The following is a 12,970-nucleotide window of genomic DNA, read 5'->3' on the forward strand; positions in this document are numbered from 1 at the left end:
ATAAAAACAATAAGAAACTGTGGCCATGATGTGATCGTAACATGTAGTGCCGAAAGTAGTGCCCAAAGGAGCCGCAAGGGTGACTCCTTTTCTAACTAGATGTAAGTCTCAACGTCAACGGTAGGAGTCAAAGGTACACGAGTATACGCTCCGTATGGTGCAGGATCCGTCCTCTCAATGTCAACCACGCTTCGTTTCGCCTAACTCCTTTCTTTGCGTGAACTGAAATGCGATGCAGATCGTAACCAGCTCGTATAATTTAATGGCCCGTATGCGTCGCAGCGGAGCATGCGGGCGTGTCTGCGCGTGCGTGAGCGTGGCACGTCTACGCTTATGTTGGCCTCTCGGGGTTCTTGTGCGCATGCGTGACGGTTTGTGCGCGTGTGGTCACACTCGTGGGGGCGGGTCTGAGGAGAAGGCTGGGGCCGTTAGCCTTGGGCCTACTGCACTGGTGGACCCTGTGGAAGAGTACGCGACCTGGTTCAGACGTAATTTGACTTGCTTCCTTTTGAAAGCCCAACCCGGCCATGTCACTTCCCGCACTAAGAACAAACCAACAACGTTCTTTTTCTTCGCTAGCTCTCTCCCGCACACACACAAAAAAACGAAGTTCAAGTTGCCCGTTCGCGCATCGCACTGCTGCGATTGCGGACGTCTAACTTGACAGGTTGGTGATAAATGAAGGGCCTTCCTTTCGGAGGCAACGGTGTGCGACACCGTCAGGAAGCGCGAGCAGTGCGTATCCAGTGTTACACTCGGAGCGGTGTACGCTAAAAACCGTGGACGTCGCATGCTTAGTGGTTTCTCCACGGGCGCTGTACTTTCCGGCCGACGTAAGGAAACGCCATGTGTTCCACGCCGTCGAAACAGCGCGGAGTATCACAGAAGGCGCACCTTTATTCACTTAGAGGCTCCGTATATAGCACTCGGTTTAGAAAGCCGCGAGCTCTGGGGCCACACAACGAGAAGTATGCAATTATTTCTTTTCCTCCACAACACCAGGAATCTTTGTCAATATCAGCCTGCACAGAGATTTTCTGCGAGCATGAACGCAGTGGTTTTACAGTGCAAGCTGCTAGCTCAATCACACGTTCTCCGTGCAGGGGTACAGCTGCTTGTAGCTATAGATAACTCTTACGTGACGTCACCAAGGCAGCATCTCATCGTGATAGTACCAAAATGTGGCGACCACGATGATGTTAGCGAAACATATGATTATACGTGTACGTTGTTTTGCATGGTGACAGTTTTTCACTTGATTATCACTGCTGTCGATCTTTCACACGGCGCAAGACGCGCCTGTCGTGTAGTCATCTATCTATGTCGTGTAGTCACGTCTCTATGCGCTATTGCCCTAAGAATGTGGTCATGATGACGTCAAAGCAAATGATCTACATGTGGCGACATGCAGTATAGATAACACAATTCTCTCAAGACTGGTTGTCTTAAATCATTGTGTTTTGCGTGCCAACACCCACACCTAATTATGAGGCATGCCATAGTGGGGGACGCCGCAATAATTTTGACCGCCTGGGACTCTTTAACTTGCACCTGAATCTAAGTACACCGGTGTTTTCGCGTTCCGCCTCCATAGAAATGCGGCCGCCATAGCCGGGATTCGATCCTGCGACCTCGTGCTTAGCAGCCCAACACCATAGCCACTAAGGAATCACAGCGGATAATAGTCGTCTTGTGAACGGGACAGTACAAACATTCTAAAGCGCAGCCTCGAAGCGCTTGAACTTTAATGTACAGAATGTTATGCATCAGCCATAAGCACAGACATTGAGCAGGTGTACACGCCCTACTTGCCCTATAATTCTTGCACAATGCTTCAAATAGTTGTCTTTTCCGTTTGACGTCCGATTATGAGCAAGACTGCTTTTGTCGAACTATTTCGTGCAGTGATCGCGTGCACCGGGACTGTGAATCGACTGTGAATCGCGTGTGGATCGCGTGCACCGGAACTTGCGCTTTCCATTCTCCATACCACCAGTATCAGCTTTAATATCTAAGCCTAGCCATACGTAGGTTTTCGTAACGTCGAATCTATCAAACGGCTCGAGAATTCTTCCCCCATTCAGAAGCTCACTATCTAATTGTGTCACTCAAGAAACGCATGATGTTGGGAAATTATATTTTATGTCTCTGCTGGACCATATAGAAGTCCGCCGAAGGTTTTCATACCATAAGCAATCGCGAGAGTTCTAAGTCGGGCTAGTTAATTTTCACTGTGAGCAGCGCTCAGTACGGTGCAATGATTCGCGTGTGCCCTGCGCGTGCCCAGTCGCCTGCGTTATTCGCCACGTAGTATTTTAATCAGCTTGACACTTTACGCGAGTCTACAGTAGCCTGTGATTCATTTTCCTACATAACATTGCTATTTTTCATGACAACACAAACTACACTGATTGATCATTTTTCTATTGGTCATATTGAAGATGCCCATGACTGACATCGCAAGGAACAGTGCTCGTAACTCACGGGGTAAATCAGGTTCTTGCGACTATTTTCCCTCTAACTTTGGTTCTATGCTCGCCAAATAACAACGATACACCGCACTCCAATGAACATTTCATCACCACTCTTTCCGAATGTGTAACAAAATGTGCTTGTGCGACACTGGGCCCTGTGTAAGAACGCTAACATCGTGAGTAACGATGTGGCACCTTGACAGGCTGTCTGACAGCACCCGGCACAGTCTGACATTGTTCGTTCTTCTATTCCTTTATGGTTTCTGCCCATTGATCTTTCGTAGCCCTTTCCGCCTCCTTCTCCAGCACAGGGTAGTCAACCTAACATATACTCCGTATAACCTTCGCGTGTGTCCTTTACACTTACCTCTGTCATCTACTCGATTCGAAAATATCGCCATTTGCATGCCATTATAACGCTTCTCATTGAAATGCGAATCCAATAGCGAGAACTATTTTGTTCGTATTCTATTACTTCACGTTTTTCTTCTTTTTTTGACGCTCGGCAGTTTTGTCAACTACTTTCATACTCGATGTACACATAGCTACTCAGACGCTGCTAAGGACGCAACAGGATGGCACCATCGTCACGGGCTCCGGATGAAGATATGGCTAAAAGTTCTTATCGCTCCCTGAATTTTATAGTGCTGGTCTGATGTAATCGCTGGCGCCTGTAGCGGAAAGAGATGCGAAAAGCAACTTACCTTCTGTGGCAGTAGGCAACGATCTCTTGCTTTCGATAAGTAACGTGCGAAACCATTCGCCCGCTTCGCCGTGCGAGCGAACCGTCAAAGAGGTCGTGAGCACTTTACCTTGGCGGGAACGAGGCGTCAACACTTTCGTAAGCACAGGCTACAAAAATATTTTGATGCAGTATATAGGCTCCAGTTCGACGGCGTTTCACTAGGTTCCATCTTCTCCGGGACGTTCGGCTGCGGCACGCATAATTACCTTGCCCATAGCACTTGGAACCACAAACACAGTATGCGCACACACCGACAAGGGACTAAAGCAGGTAACTGGGAGCCTTGCACGCGAATTTGACGTGAAAAAATGTGGGCCAGACAGTTTGCACGTGACAGATTCTGAGCTGACAGTTTTGCGCGTCTGAAGGGGGCAAGCTGGCTGCACCCAAGCTGAATTGCGACGTTTAGTTTACCGTCCGATATACAGGACGGTATTGCCAGAGTGTCAGTAACTAGATACTAGCAACACCATCTGTCTATCAGGAATAATGCCAAATCGCATTTGCTGGCACTTTGTCGGTTCTGTTCCTGCAAGCCGTTACTATCTAGCATCCGAATTTTGGGCAAGAGCGGAGATATGCTTGCTCGAAAGCTAACGGAAGCGTACCATACCAAGAAGAGAACGCATGTATAAGTGACACCTCGGTATTGTTACGCAGCAAGGAAGAAATGTCTTTAGAATTACTACTATACGATTTTTTTCCATTGCGTGCATTTCAATAAGACACTATGTGACTTCTTGTGCACGCTGTGCACTTCTTGTGCCCGCTGCGCAGCTGCTTTGTGTCTATGAATGCTCGCACGTGGCTTGCAATAAAGTTCAGTTGCGAGTTAGCACCTTTTCCTTGCCTGCCTCACTGTCCCCTATAAAGTTTGCACTTCTTATTCGACGCTAGAGAATAGTAGCTGCCATTGAAGTCATGGTAGAAAAACAGCTCTAAAAACACGGACAGAGGGAAGAACACAGGACGGACGCTGCTGCCAACGATTGCGTGATTGTGCGTGCACAAATATGTAGCTTGAAAAGGGAGGGGGAATGGGAGAGAGAAAAAATGGGAAGGGTTAACATGCCAGTTACAAGTCGCGCATGGATCGGAAGGTAAAAACTAACATAAACACAATAATTAGCCCAGTAGATATCTGTATTAATTGTGGGTAAAGACAAGTGAAGGGGAGCCGACGCATAACGAAACTTTGAGCATAATCGTGAAGGTTTCAAAAATTTCACGTGCTCGATTGTTTCGATATCGGCGCAGAACCTTAGTGTTTTGAAAGTACCGGCTTGCAGCCGCAACTGGCGTAGCGGATAGCTAGATTGCTCCCATTCTTGTTTTTCAACGTTTGAGATGATAGTTCTGCGGAAACCCGCGAGCTAAAAAAATTAAATTATGGGGTTTTACGTGCCATAACCACGATTTGATTATGAGGCACGCCGCAATGAGGGACTCCAGAAATTTAGACCACCTGGGGTTCTTTAACGTGCACCTAAATCTAAGTACACGGGTGTTTTCGCATTCCGCCTCCATCAAACCCGCAAGCTGGAGAGAAGTAATTAATAAAGGGAAAATCAGACACCCACCCTTTCGTAGCAATTGCTACAGAGGAAACCCAGACGGGGTCCTCGAAAAAAAAGCCTCGCAGTTGAGGAAAAGTTTGTCCTGGTCCGGAACTCGAACCTGGGGCCACCGCCTTTCCGGGGCAGCCGCTGTACCATGTGAGCTAACCAGGCGGCTAGCAGATGGCAGGGCGACGTCGAATTCGTCCACTCGAAGCAAAGTCAAGAGTTTGACGTAACAGTTCTGTGGAAACCTGCAAGAAGGAGAGTAGTAATTAATAAAGGGATAATCAGACATCCACCGTTTCGTAGCAATTGCTACAGAGGAAACCCAGACGGGTTCCTCGAAAAAAAAAAGCCTCTCAGTTGAAGAAAAATTTGTCCTGGTCCGGGACTCCAACCCGGGACCACCCGCCTTTCTAGTGCAGCCGGAAAGCATTTCTTTAACGTTGTACGCATGTTCCCACAAACCGCTCGTTGAGACACCGTGCAATCTGGCCGATATGCGTTCTGCCGCACTTCGTGGGAATCTCGTAGACCCCAGGACATCGTTCGTCCTGCGCACTTCCTTATGTCCGTGTTTTTAGCGCTGTTTCTCTACCATGGATGCATGCATAACAAAGAGCTCGCATTCAGGCCATTAAAGCACTGTTTCCACCTCTTCCGTAGTGTTGTTATTATTTTTTTTTAGCGTAGAGTCGGCAAAAGACGTCGACGAGAGAGACGTTAATTGCTGCGGTGCGACTTGCGTTAACGAGCTAGCAGTTTTCTTTAGCGCAATCGTGAGCTTGTGACAATATCCGGGGCCACGAGTTTTCTGAGATAACCAAATTATCACGTACAGACTACATCAAGAAAGTGGGGATTGTTTTTTTTGTAAAACTTACATTTGTCTCTTGTCTCGTTCACTCCAAATAGAACGATTTATTGTAACCAACTTCCCTCCGTTAACATCATTATTATTTCTGCATTTAAAACCGCTATCAATGAGTATTGCATGCTGTAACTTATGTCATCATGTGACTGTGTACTTCCTGACATTAGGCACCATTCCTGCGTGAAACGCACCTTGGTCATTGAAACGAATACATAGATGAATATTATTTCGTTTAGGATCTCGAAAGCTTACTACCGATAAACATTATTTAAAACGGGATGTAGCAGTGAACAAGAGCAGTTGATGATGGTAATCAATGACGGTATAGCTTGTCACCAGCGAGCAAATAAGAAACAGGAAAGAGAACCGATAAAAGGCAAGGACTAGGTTGAATGTAGGGCGCCGAACGGGCACCGAGAACACGGTGCACCTGTGTTCCTGCATTCCGCCCCCTCCATCGGAATGCGCGTGCCTGCGGCGACGAATCGAGCCCTCGACCTCGGGCTCCGCAGCAGGAGGCCATTGTCACGGAGTAATGGCGGAGAGTCCGTTTTCCACCGCTCTCTACTCCCTCTTTACACTTTCACTTCGAGCTCCTACCTGGCCTAATTCTTTCAGGTCTGTCTCTTCAGTTTTGCCACCGTCGTGGCACCATCGTGCACGTGACTATGCTCTGTCCGATCTTGTATTGCATGCAAAATCGTGAGATATTGCATGCAAATTAATTGCATTAATTTGCATTGCATGCAAATTAATGCGAGATTGCATGCTCAATCTCACAATAATGTTGCCACGGTGGGCATAAAATGTAATTTCCCTCATTTCCCCCTCCCGAGGCCCTGTTTACATTCAAATACGCTGCGGGCTTCCATCTTGCTCTGACAACACAGACAGTGGCCACTCGGTACATCTAAGTGCAGAAGCGGATAGCGCACGTCCGTGTAATCCGCGCACCGTGTCCACATCCGCAAAGCGCCTTCCCTGCAGTCGTGGCAAGCACGTTTTATTTTCATTTAATCTTGGAGCGCCGGGAAAGATCGCAAACATATTCACGTCAGGCTCGTCACACACGCACAAGCGCAGAACAGAAATGAAGGCAACAACTCGCCGCAATCGCAAGTTCAAGGTAAGGAAAAGATAACAAAGACGAAAAAAACAACAACAAAACGACAGAGAGATAAAGCGCGAGCATAGCAGCGCGCGTGGCGCCTGAAAAAACATTTGCGTCAACCCCTTTTTTACCCGCAGGTACACTTATACTGCGACACCTTCTCTGCCGTCAACGCATTTACTTGTTCTTTTTTTTTCTCTCACTGCTTCTGTAGCTTTCGCTGTTCACGTGCCAGCTTGCGCAAACAGCGCCGGGGCGCTCTTTCGCGACGCTTTATGCATGCGGAGCAGTGCTGGAGGGGAAAAAACCTGATCTCCGCACGTCGTGTATAGCGCGGGGGTATGCGACGGCGATATCACGCGGCTCGCCGTCTCTTCCGCAAAGGAATGCCTCCAGAGTCTGGTATGCGCGTACGGCGGTGCGAAGGCGTGCGAAATGATAGATGAAGGCAGCGTTGCGATCTCGTGCAAGTTAGGAAACGCGGGATTTCCGCTAGCGTGGAAACATGGACTTTTACAGTGCGCCATAGGCCAGTATACTTACATCTGAGAGTTTGACAACTTAACCGTAAGCGACGAAACCTGAAGAAGAGGGACAAAAAGCGTATGAGTTATGATGATAACCATGACAATTATGAAGTTGAAGATTTTGTGGCGCTATGGGTCACGAAGGCTGCTGAGTTTGCGGCTTATCATTTGCGTGCAGAAAAGTAACGTTTGTATAGACCGAAATCGGCGACTGCAGTGGAAGCCCCTAACTTCCTGACCTGTTCTTTTGGGTTAGTGACGGAAATGAGGTGTGCGTTTGCAGAAGTACGTCCGCTTTGCTGTTCTGCGGAAAAAGCAATGGGGATAAAATATAAACATAGAGACACGGCAGGTCTACAGCTGGTTATTGGTGCGAGCGCTCCGCGACGTAGCACGAGTGCGTCCCCACCAGCCCCGCGGGAAAAGAACTGTGTGAATAATGAGAAAACAATGAGAAAAACAATGTCAATAAAAGAAGGGGGCGTTACACTTTAACATACAAAAGGGTTCTGTTCTCGCTGTATAGTATACGAATGCTAAATGATAACATGAGGATATCCTGCGGTCATATATATTGTTGCGTGGAAGCACACTAGAGAAACTATTTACAAGGGGTAGCAAGCACTCGCCAACATGGAAGCCAGCCAACAACATCAAGCAAAAGACGCCATCGTCCTCAGATCAGGCAGAGGCCACTTGTGGGTGCGTCCCACTAAATCCAAATGTCGACTTCATCTTCTTAGAGTAGCACGTAGCATGACACCCGGCGACAGAAGCGCCCGCTCGGCGCCACTAGGGGCGTACAGCAGAGGAAGGGTAGTAACGCTTGAGTCTCAAAACGTAGACGACGTCGCTGGACAACGGAACAGAAGATGAAGCGGGACTGGCGGACGCAATCTCGCACGTCACGTCAGTCACTTTTCGAAGGACGTGGTATTGGCCCGTGCAGCTAGGAAGAAGCTTTCAAGAAAGGACCACACGTCGGGAGGGGGTCCACAGTAGCCCGAAGCTCCTGGAGAAATACCGTCGCGGTGTCTCTGGTCGCAAACGCGCTCCTGATTGTGTTGGGAAACAGCAAATACACTATGGCTTATCGGCCGCGCGTAATCGGCCCGTGCAATGGTATCGCGTGCACATTCACTAGTCAAAGTTGCAGGGGAAGGAATAATTGTGTCCAACAGTAAAATTGGTTCCCGTCCGAACAAAAGGCAAAAGGGAGAGTATGCAGCAGTGTCGCAGTGAGAGGAACGCGAACGTCACGTATGTCAGTGCAAGGTCCGAATCACGGTGGTCAGCCGACACGTACTTTGAAAGCATGTCTGGTAAGGTCCTATTCAAGCGCTCGGTGAGACCACTCGCCTGGCTATGGCAGGGCCTGGTGATCTTGTACCACGTGGAGCCGTAGCACATGATATTTTCGATGACCTTAGACAATAAGATCGTGCGACCTCGGGCACTCAGCAGTTGACGTGGGGCACCGTGTGCTAAGACTACGTCACGGCGGAGAAAGTCTGCCATGTCTGTAGAGTGAGAGAGAGAAAATAATGCAGAGAAAGGCGAGGAGGTTAACCAGAGGTAGTTCCAGTTGGCTACCCTGCGTAGGGGGAAGGGTTAAGGGGGATAAAAAGAGAAACATAGTGGAAGGGGGTATAGAAAGAAAGGGAGACAAGCACCAACAAAGCGCGTACGCTACAGAGTGGTAGGGGGCGGCATTCTTAGAATCTGTCGTGAAGCCCCGTGGACCGCAAGAACCTTAATTGCGCGAGTAAGGCCTTCAACGCGGATGTTCTTTTGGAGCATTGGCCTAAAGCTTTTAGTTCTGAAAGTGGACGATTGTACAACTGGTCCAGTTGGACCAGTTGGACAGCTAGTTGCCAGTGCTCGTGTCACTGCGCAGCGCGTCGCATATAGCCGGTAGCGACGGCAACCAATTGGTTTCCTGAGGCAGATGTAGGAAAGGGCCCGAAAAGGTTCAAATCGACATGGAAGGAAGGCTTAGGTGGTACGTCGGTGAAAGGAAGGTACCCAACTGAAAGCCTCGCCGGTTTCTTACGGCGTTGACAGAGCTCGCAGGCGCTAACATAACTTAACAATGAACGGGATAGACCCGGACAACAGAAGCGATGGTGCACGCGATCATGTGTGCGAGTAAAGCCAGCGTGGCCAGCGGTTATGGCATCATGAACCTCACGAAGAACCGCGGAGCGTTGGTACGATGCTATAACTAGGAGAACATCAGGACCGTATGGGTACACGCTACAGCGACATAAAGTAGCATCCTTCAGGATGAACTTGCGCACAGAGGCGTCGCTGGGAGCAGATTCCAGGCACTCGATTATTTCTCTTAAGTTGGCATACTGACGCTGTTCGTCGGCAATGTTAAAGGGACACTAAAGCAAAACAATTAATGAGCTTAGATTAATAAAGTATTGCTTGAGAACCCTGTGACGCCGGTACGTCAGTGTGACGTCAGGAATTCCAAAGCATGTTTTCGCATTTGGGCCGCAGTGGCTGAGTAAGGGTTCCCTAAAGTTCCTGTGTTGAGGATTTGGTTTCTTTAGAACACAATGTTGTCCATCTGTAACGCTGTATAAGTAAGTAGGCCCTAAAGGATTCCCTCAAAATTCATGACGTCATAGTGACCAGGTGCGGGAACTTCAAGGAGGCGTCGCCACCCGTCTTTCGTTCTTGCGCTTTTTCTTGCTTGCCAAGCGTCTTATTGTGGTAAGAGTGGTGTCACACGTCGTAGAAAGGTAATTTACTGATGCAGAGAAAATCATTCTTCTTTTTTTTGTCCCTTTAAGCAACTGGCCCACGGAAAAGACGCAACCGAGGGATTCAGTGCGCGGAGAGTCACAGTCGGCCACAGGCTAGTGGATGCGCATCTTTGTGCAGGTTTCGGATATGATCGTGTAGGTGAACTCTTGTAGGCGCAGCGCCCATTGTGCGAGTCTGCCTGTAGGGTCTTTCAAGAGGCGAGCCAACATAGGGCTTGGTGGTCAGTAACTACTGTTAACGGTCGCCGGAATAGATAGGGGCGAAATTTTGCAACTGGCCATACAAGAGCGAGGCATTCACGTTCCGTAATTAAGTAATTGCGCTCCGATGTGGACAGCAGCCTGCTGGCATAAGCGACGACGCAGTTCGCTCCACGTGGGCGTTGCGCCACAAACAGCGCCTATTCCGTAACCACTCGCGTCAGTGTGGATTTCAGTTCGGGCTGATGCGTCGAAGTGGGCGAAAATGGGAGGCGTTGTGAGTAGAGTGGTTAACTCGGAGAAAGCCGCGGCTTGTGTAGGACCCCAGGTAAAAGAGACGTGTTGTTTAATACATCTGTGAGCGGTTTCGCAATCACTGCGAAATTCTTCCCAAACCAGCGAAAATAGGAGCCGAGCCTCACAAAGCTACGATCTCCTTTGGCAGACATGGGGCACAAGAAAGTCTTTCACGGCTCGAGTTTTTTACGGGTCAAGTTGCACGCTGGCAGCGTCTGTAATATGACCAATGAATTTTAGTGCGGCGACGACCAAAACGGCACTTAGATGAATTCAGCTGAAGTCCGGCATGGCGGAACGTGTCTAAAACCGCTAAGAGGCGTTCAATGTGTGTATCCCATGTAGGCAAAAGCAGTTGCGTCGTCTAAATACCTCAAGCATGTATACCACTTAAACCCGTGAAGCAGAGAGTCCATCATTCGTTCGAAAGTCGCCGGGGCATTACACAGACTGAAAGGCATGACCTTGAACTGATCAAGCCCATCAGGAGTTACAAAAGCCGTTTCTTTTAGGTCCATTGAGTCCACAACAATCTGTCAATATCCAGATCGAAGGTCCATAGTAGTGAAGCGGCACTACAGATACCATCGATGACGTCATCAATTCGCAGTAACGGGTAAGCGTCTTCGTAATGTTGTTGAGGCGGCGACAGTCCACATAAAAGCGATCCATCCTTATTTTTAACTAAAACAGCAGGGGAAGCCAGGGACTGGTTGACGGCTCGATAATGTGCTTCGCAAGCATGTTGTTGACTTTCTACGGGATGACGCTTCGCTCGGACGCACACTCGATATGGTCATCGCTGTGGCATAGATATGGCATTGCCTGTGTATATGCGATGCGCGACATCAGACGTCTGGCCGAAAGACTGATTACTGAAGTCGAAAACATCTTGGTACGACTCGAGAAGACGTATGATGGTTTCAGTATGCTCAGTCGGAAGGTTATTGGCGATCATGCTGCGAATTCCACGGACGACATAAGTTGTCGAAGTCGGAGTGCCCTTCTGAAGACATGTAGCATGCAGTGCAAAAGCTTTAAGCTGATATTCTTCCAAGGGGCGAAAGTGAGCTACGGAATGCCCCTGTGGAAGTGCTTGCTTGATGAAGCCAAATTCACAAGTGGACGGCAGGTCCTGTTAGCCATAACTCCTAGGACCGTGTAGGATGCAGAGATACCGTGTGTGAGCAAGACATCAGTAAGAGGCGTCACGTAGTATTCGCCATCTTGAACAGCTGGCGAACATGATAATTCGACACACGTCACGGTTTTAGAAGGTAGGAGAACAATATCTCTGCAATGTAAGTGAAACGGAGGAGGTTGGTCACTGAGTTCACAGAGGCGAGACAGTTCAAGGCGGAGGACACTTTCGGAGCAATCAATAAGAGCTGAATTGGTTGAAAAAAGAATCAAGTCCAAGTAACAGGTGGTAAGGGCATCACTCAAGGACAGTTTGGTAACCCAAACTGACATAGCTTGGTACTGACATAGCTTGGTAACCCAAGCTATGCACTTCCCAACTACAGCGACCATCGCACCGTAATCTGCACGCGCGACTGTGGTCGTGGGAGGTGTAAAGGTCTTCGTACGACGACGAAAAATTGCACTCATGAGAGTGCAACCAACCCCAGTATCGGCCAAAGCTCCGAGAGGGTTGCCGTCGAAGTGCACTTGAAGAGTGCTCCTGTAGGCACTTAAGGGCAAATAAGGATTTTGGGTCAATATCGACAATGCAGCTTCCCCTTCAGAAACTGCGCAGTCTAGCTTCCTGACGAAAAGCGACGGCTAAATGGCGGCGAAGGAGAGCGGCGGCGAGTCGGTGAACGAGATGGACGGCGATGTGGCGGAGGCGACTGCGCGTAGCGGACACTTTCCTCAGGGACGTTGGGTGGAGAGGATTCGGTGCGGGGCGGACAGCGGCTTGCAGTACGGAAGGGACCAGAGCAAGTGGGAAAGGGGTAAGAGGACTGAGAAGGTCACTGGCTGCGGCAATAACGAGCAATGTGTTCAGCTCGGATGTGGCGGAAATAAATAGGCTTATCAGCAGCTGTTCTCCATTCCGACGGATTCCTGGATCGATGAAGGGCGTATGGTCCGCGACAAAGCCTATGCGCAGACACTACGGTGACGTCAGGAGTGTTCACGGCACGTCGAAGATGCCAATGTCGAAGGGGTGGCCACAGAGGTAGGGTCTAAATTTACCAAGTGCCCAGATCATGGCCCAGGGTTCTTTCTCCGTAACGGCCGGAATACTTCGCCTCTGCTTTGCTGAGGGTGCGGCTTGCGCATGCAATGACGTACTCGTCGAGTCCAGATTTGCACTGCGCGATCACAACACCGAGTACAACACCGCTGGCGTCGGTGCGTACTTCAGTCGGAGCTGTATGGTCGAAGTGACGCTACAT

The sequence above is a fragment of the Dermacentor albipictus genome, chromosome 6 (assembly GCF_038994185.2).
Source record: "Dermacentor albipictus isolate Rhodes 1998 colony chromosome 6, USDA_Dalb.pri_finalv2, whole genome shotgun sequence".
NCBI lineage: Eukaryota > Metazoa > Arthropoda > Arachnida > Ixodida > Ixodidae > Dermacentor > Dermacentor albipictus.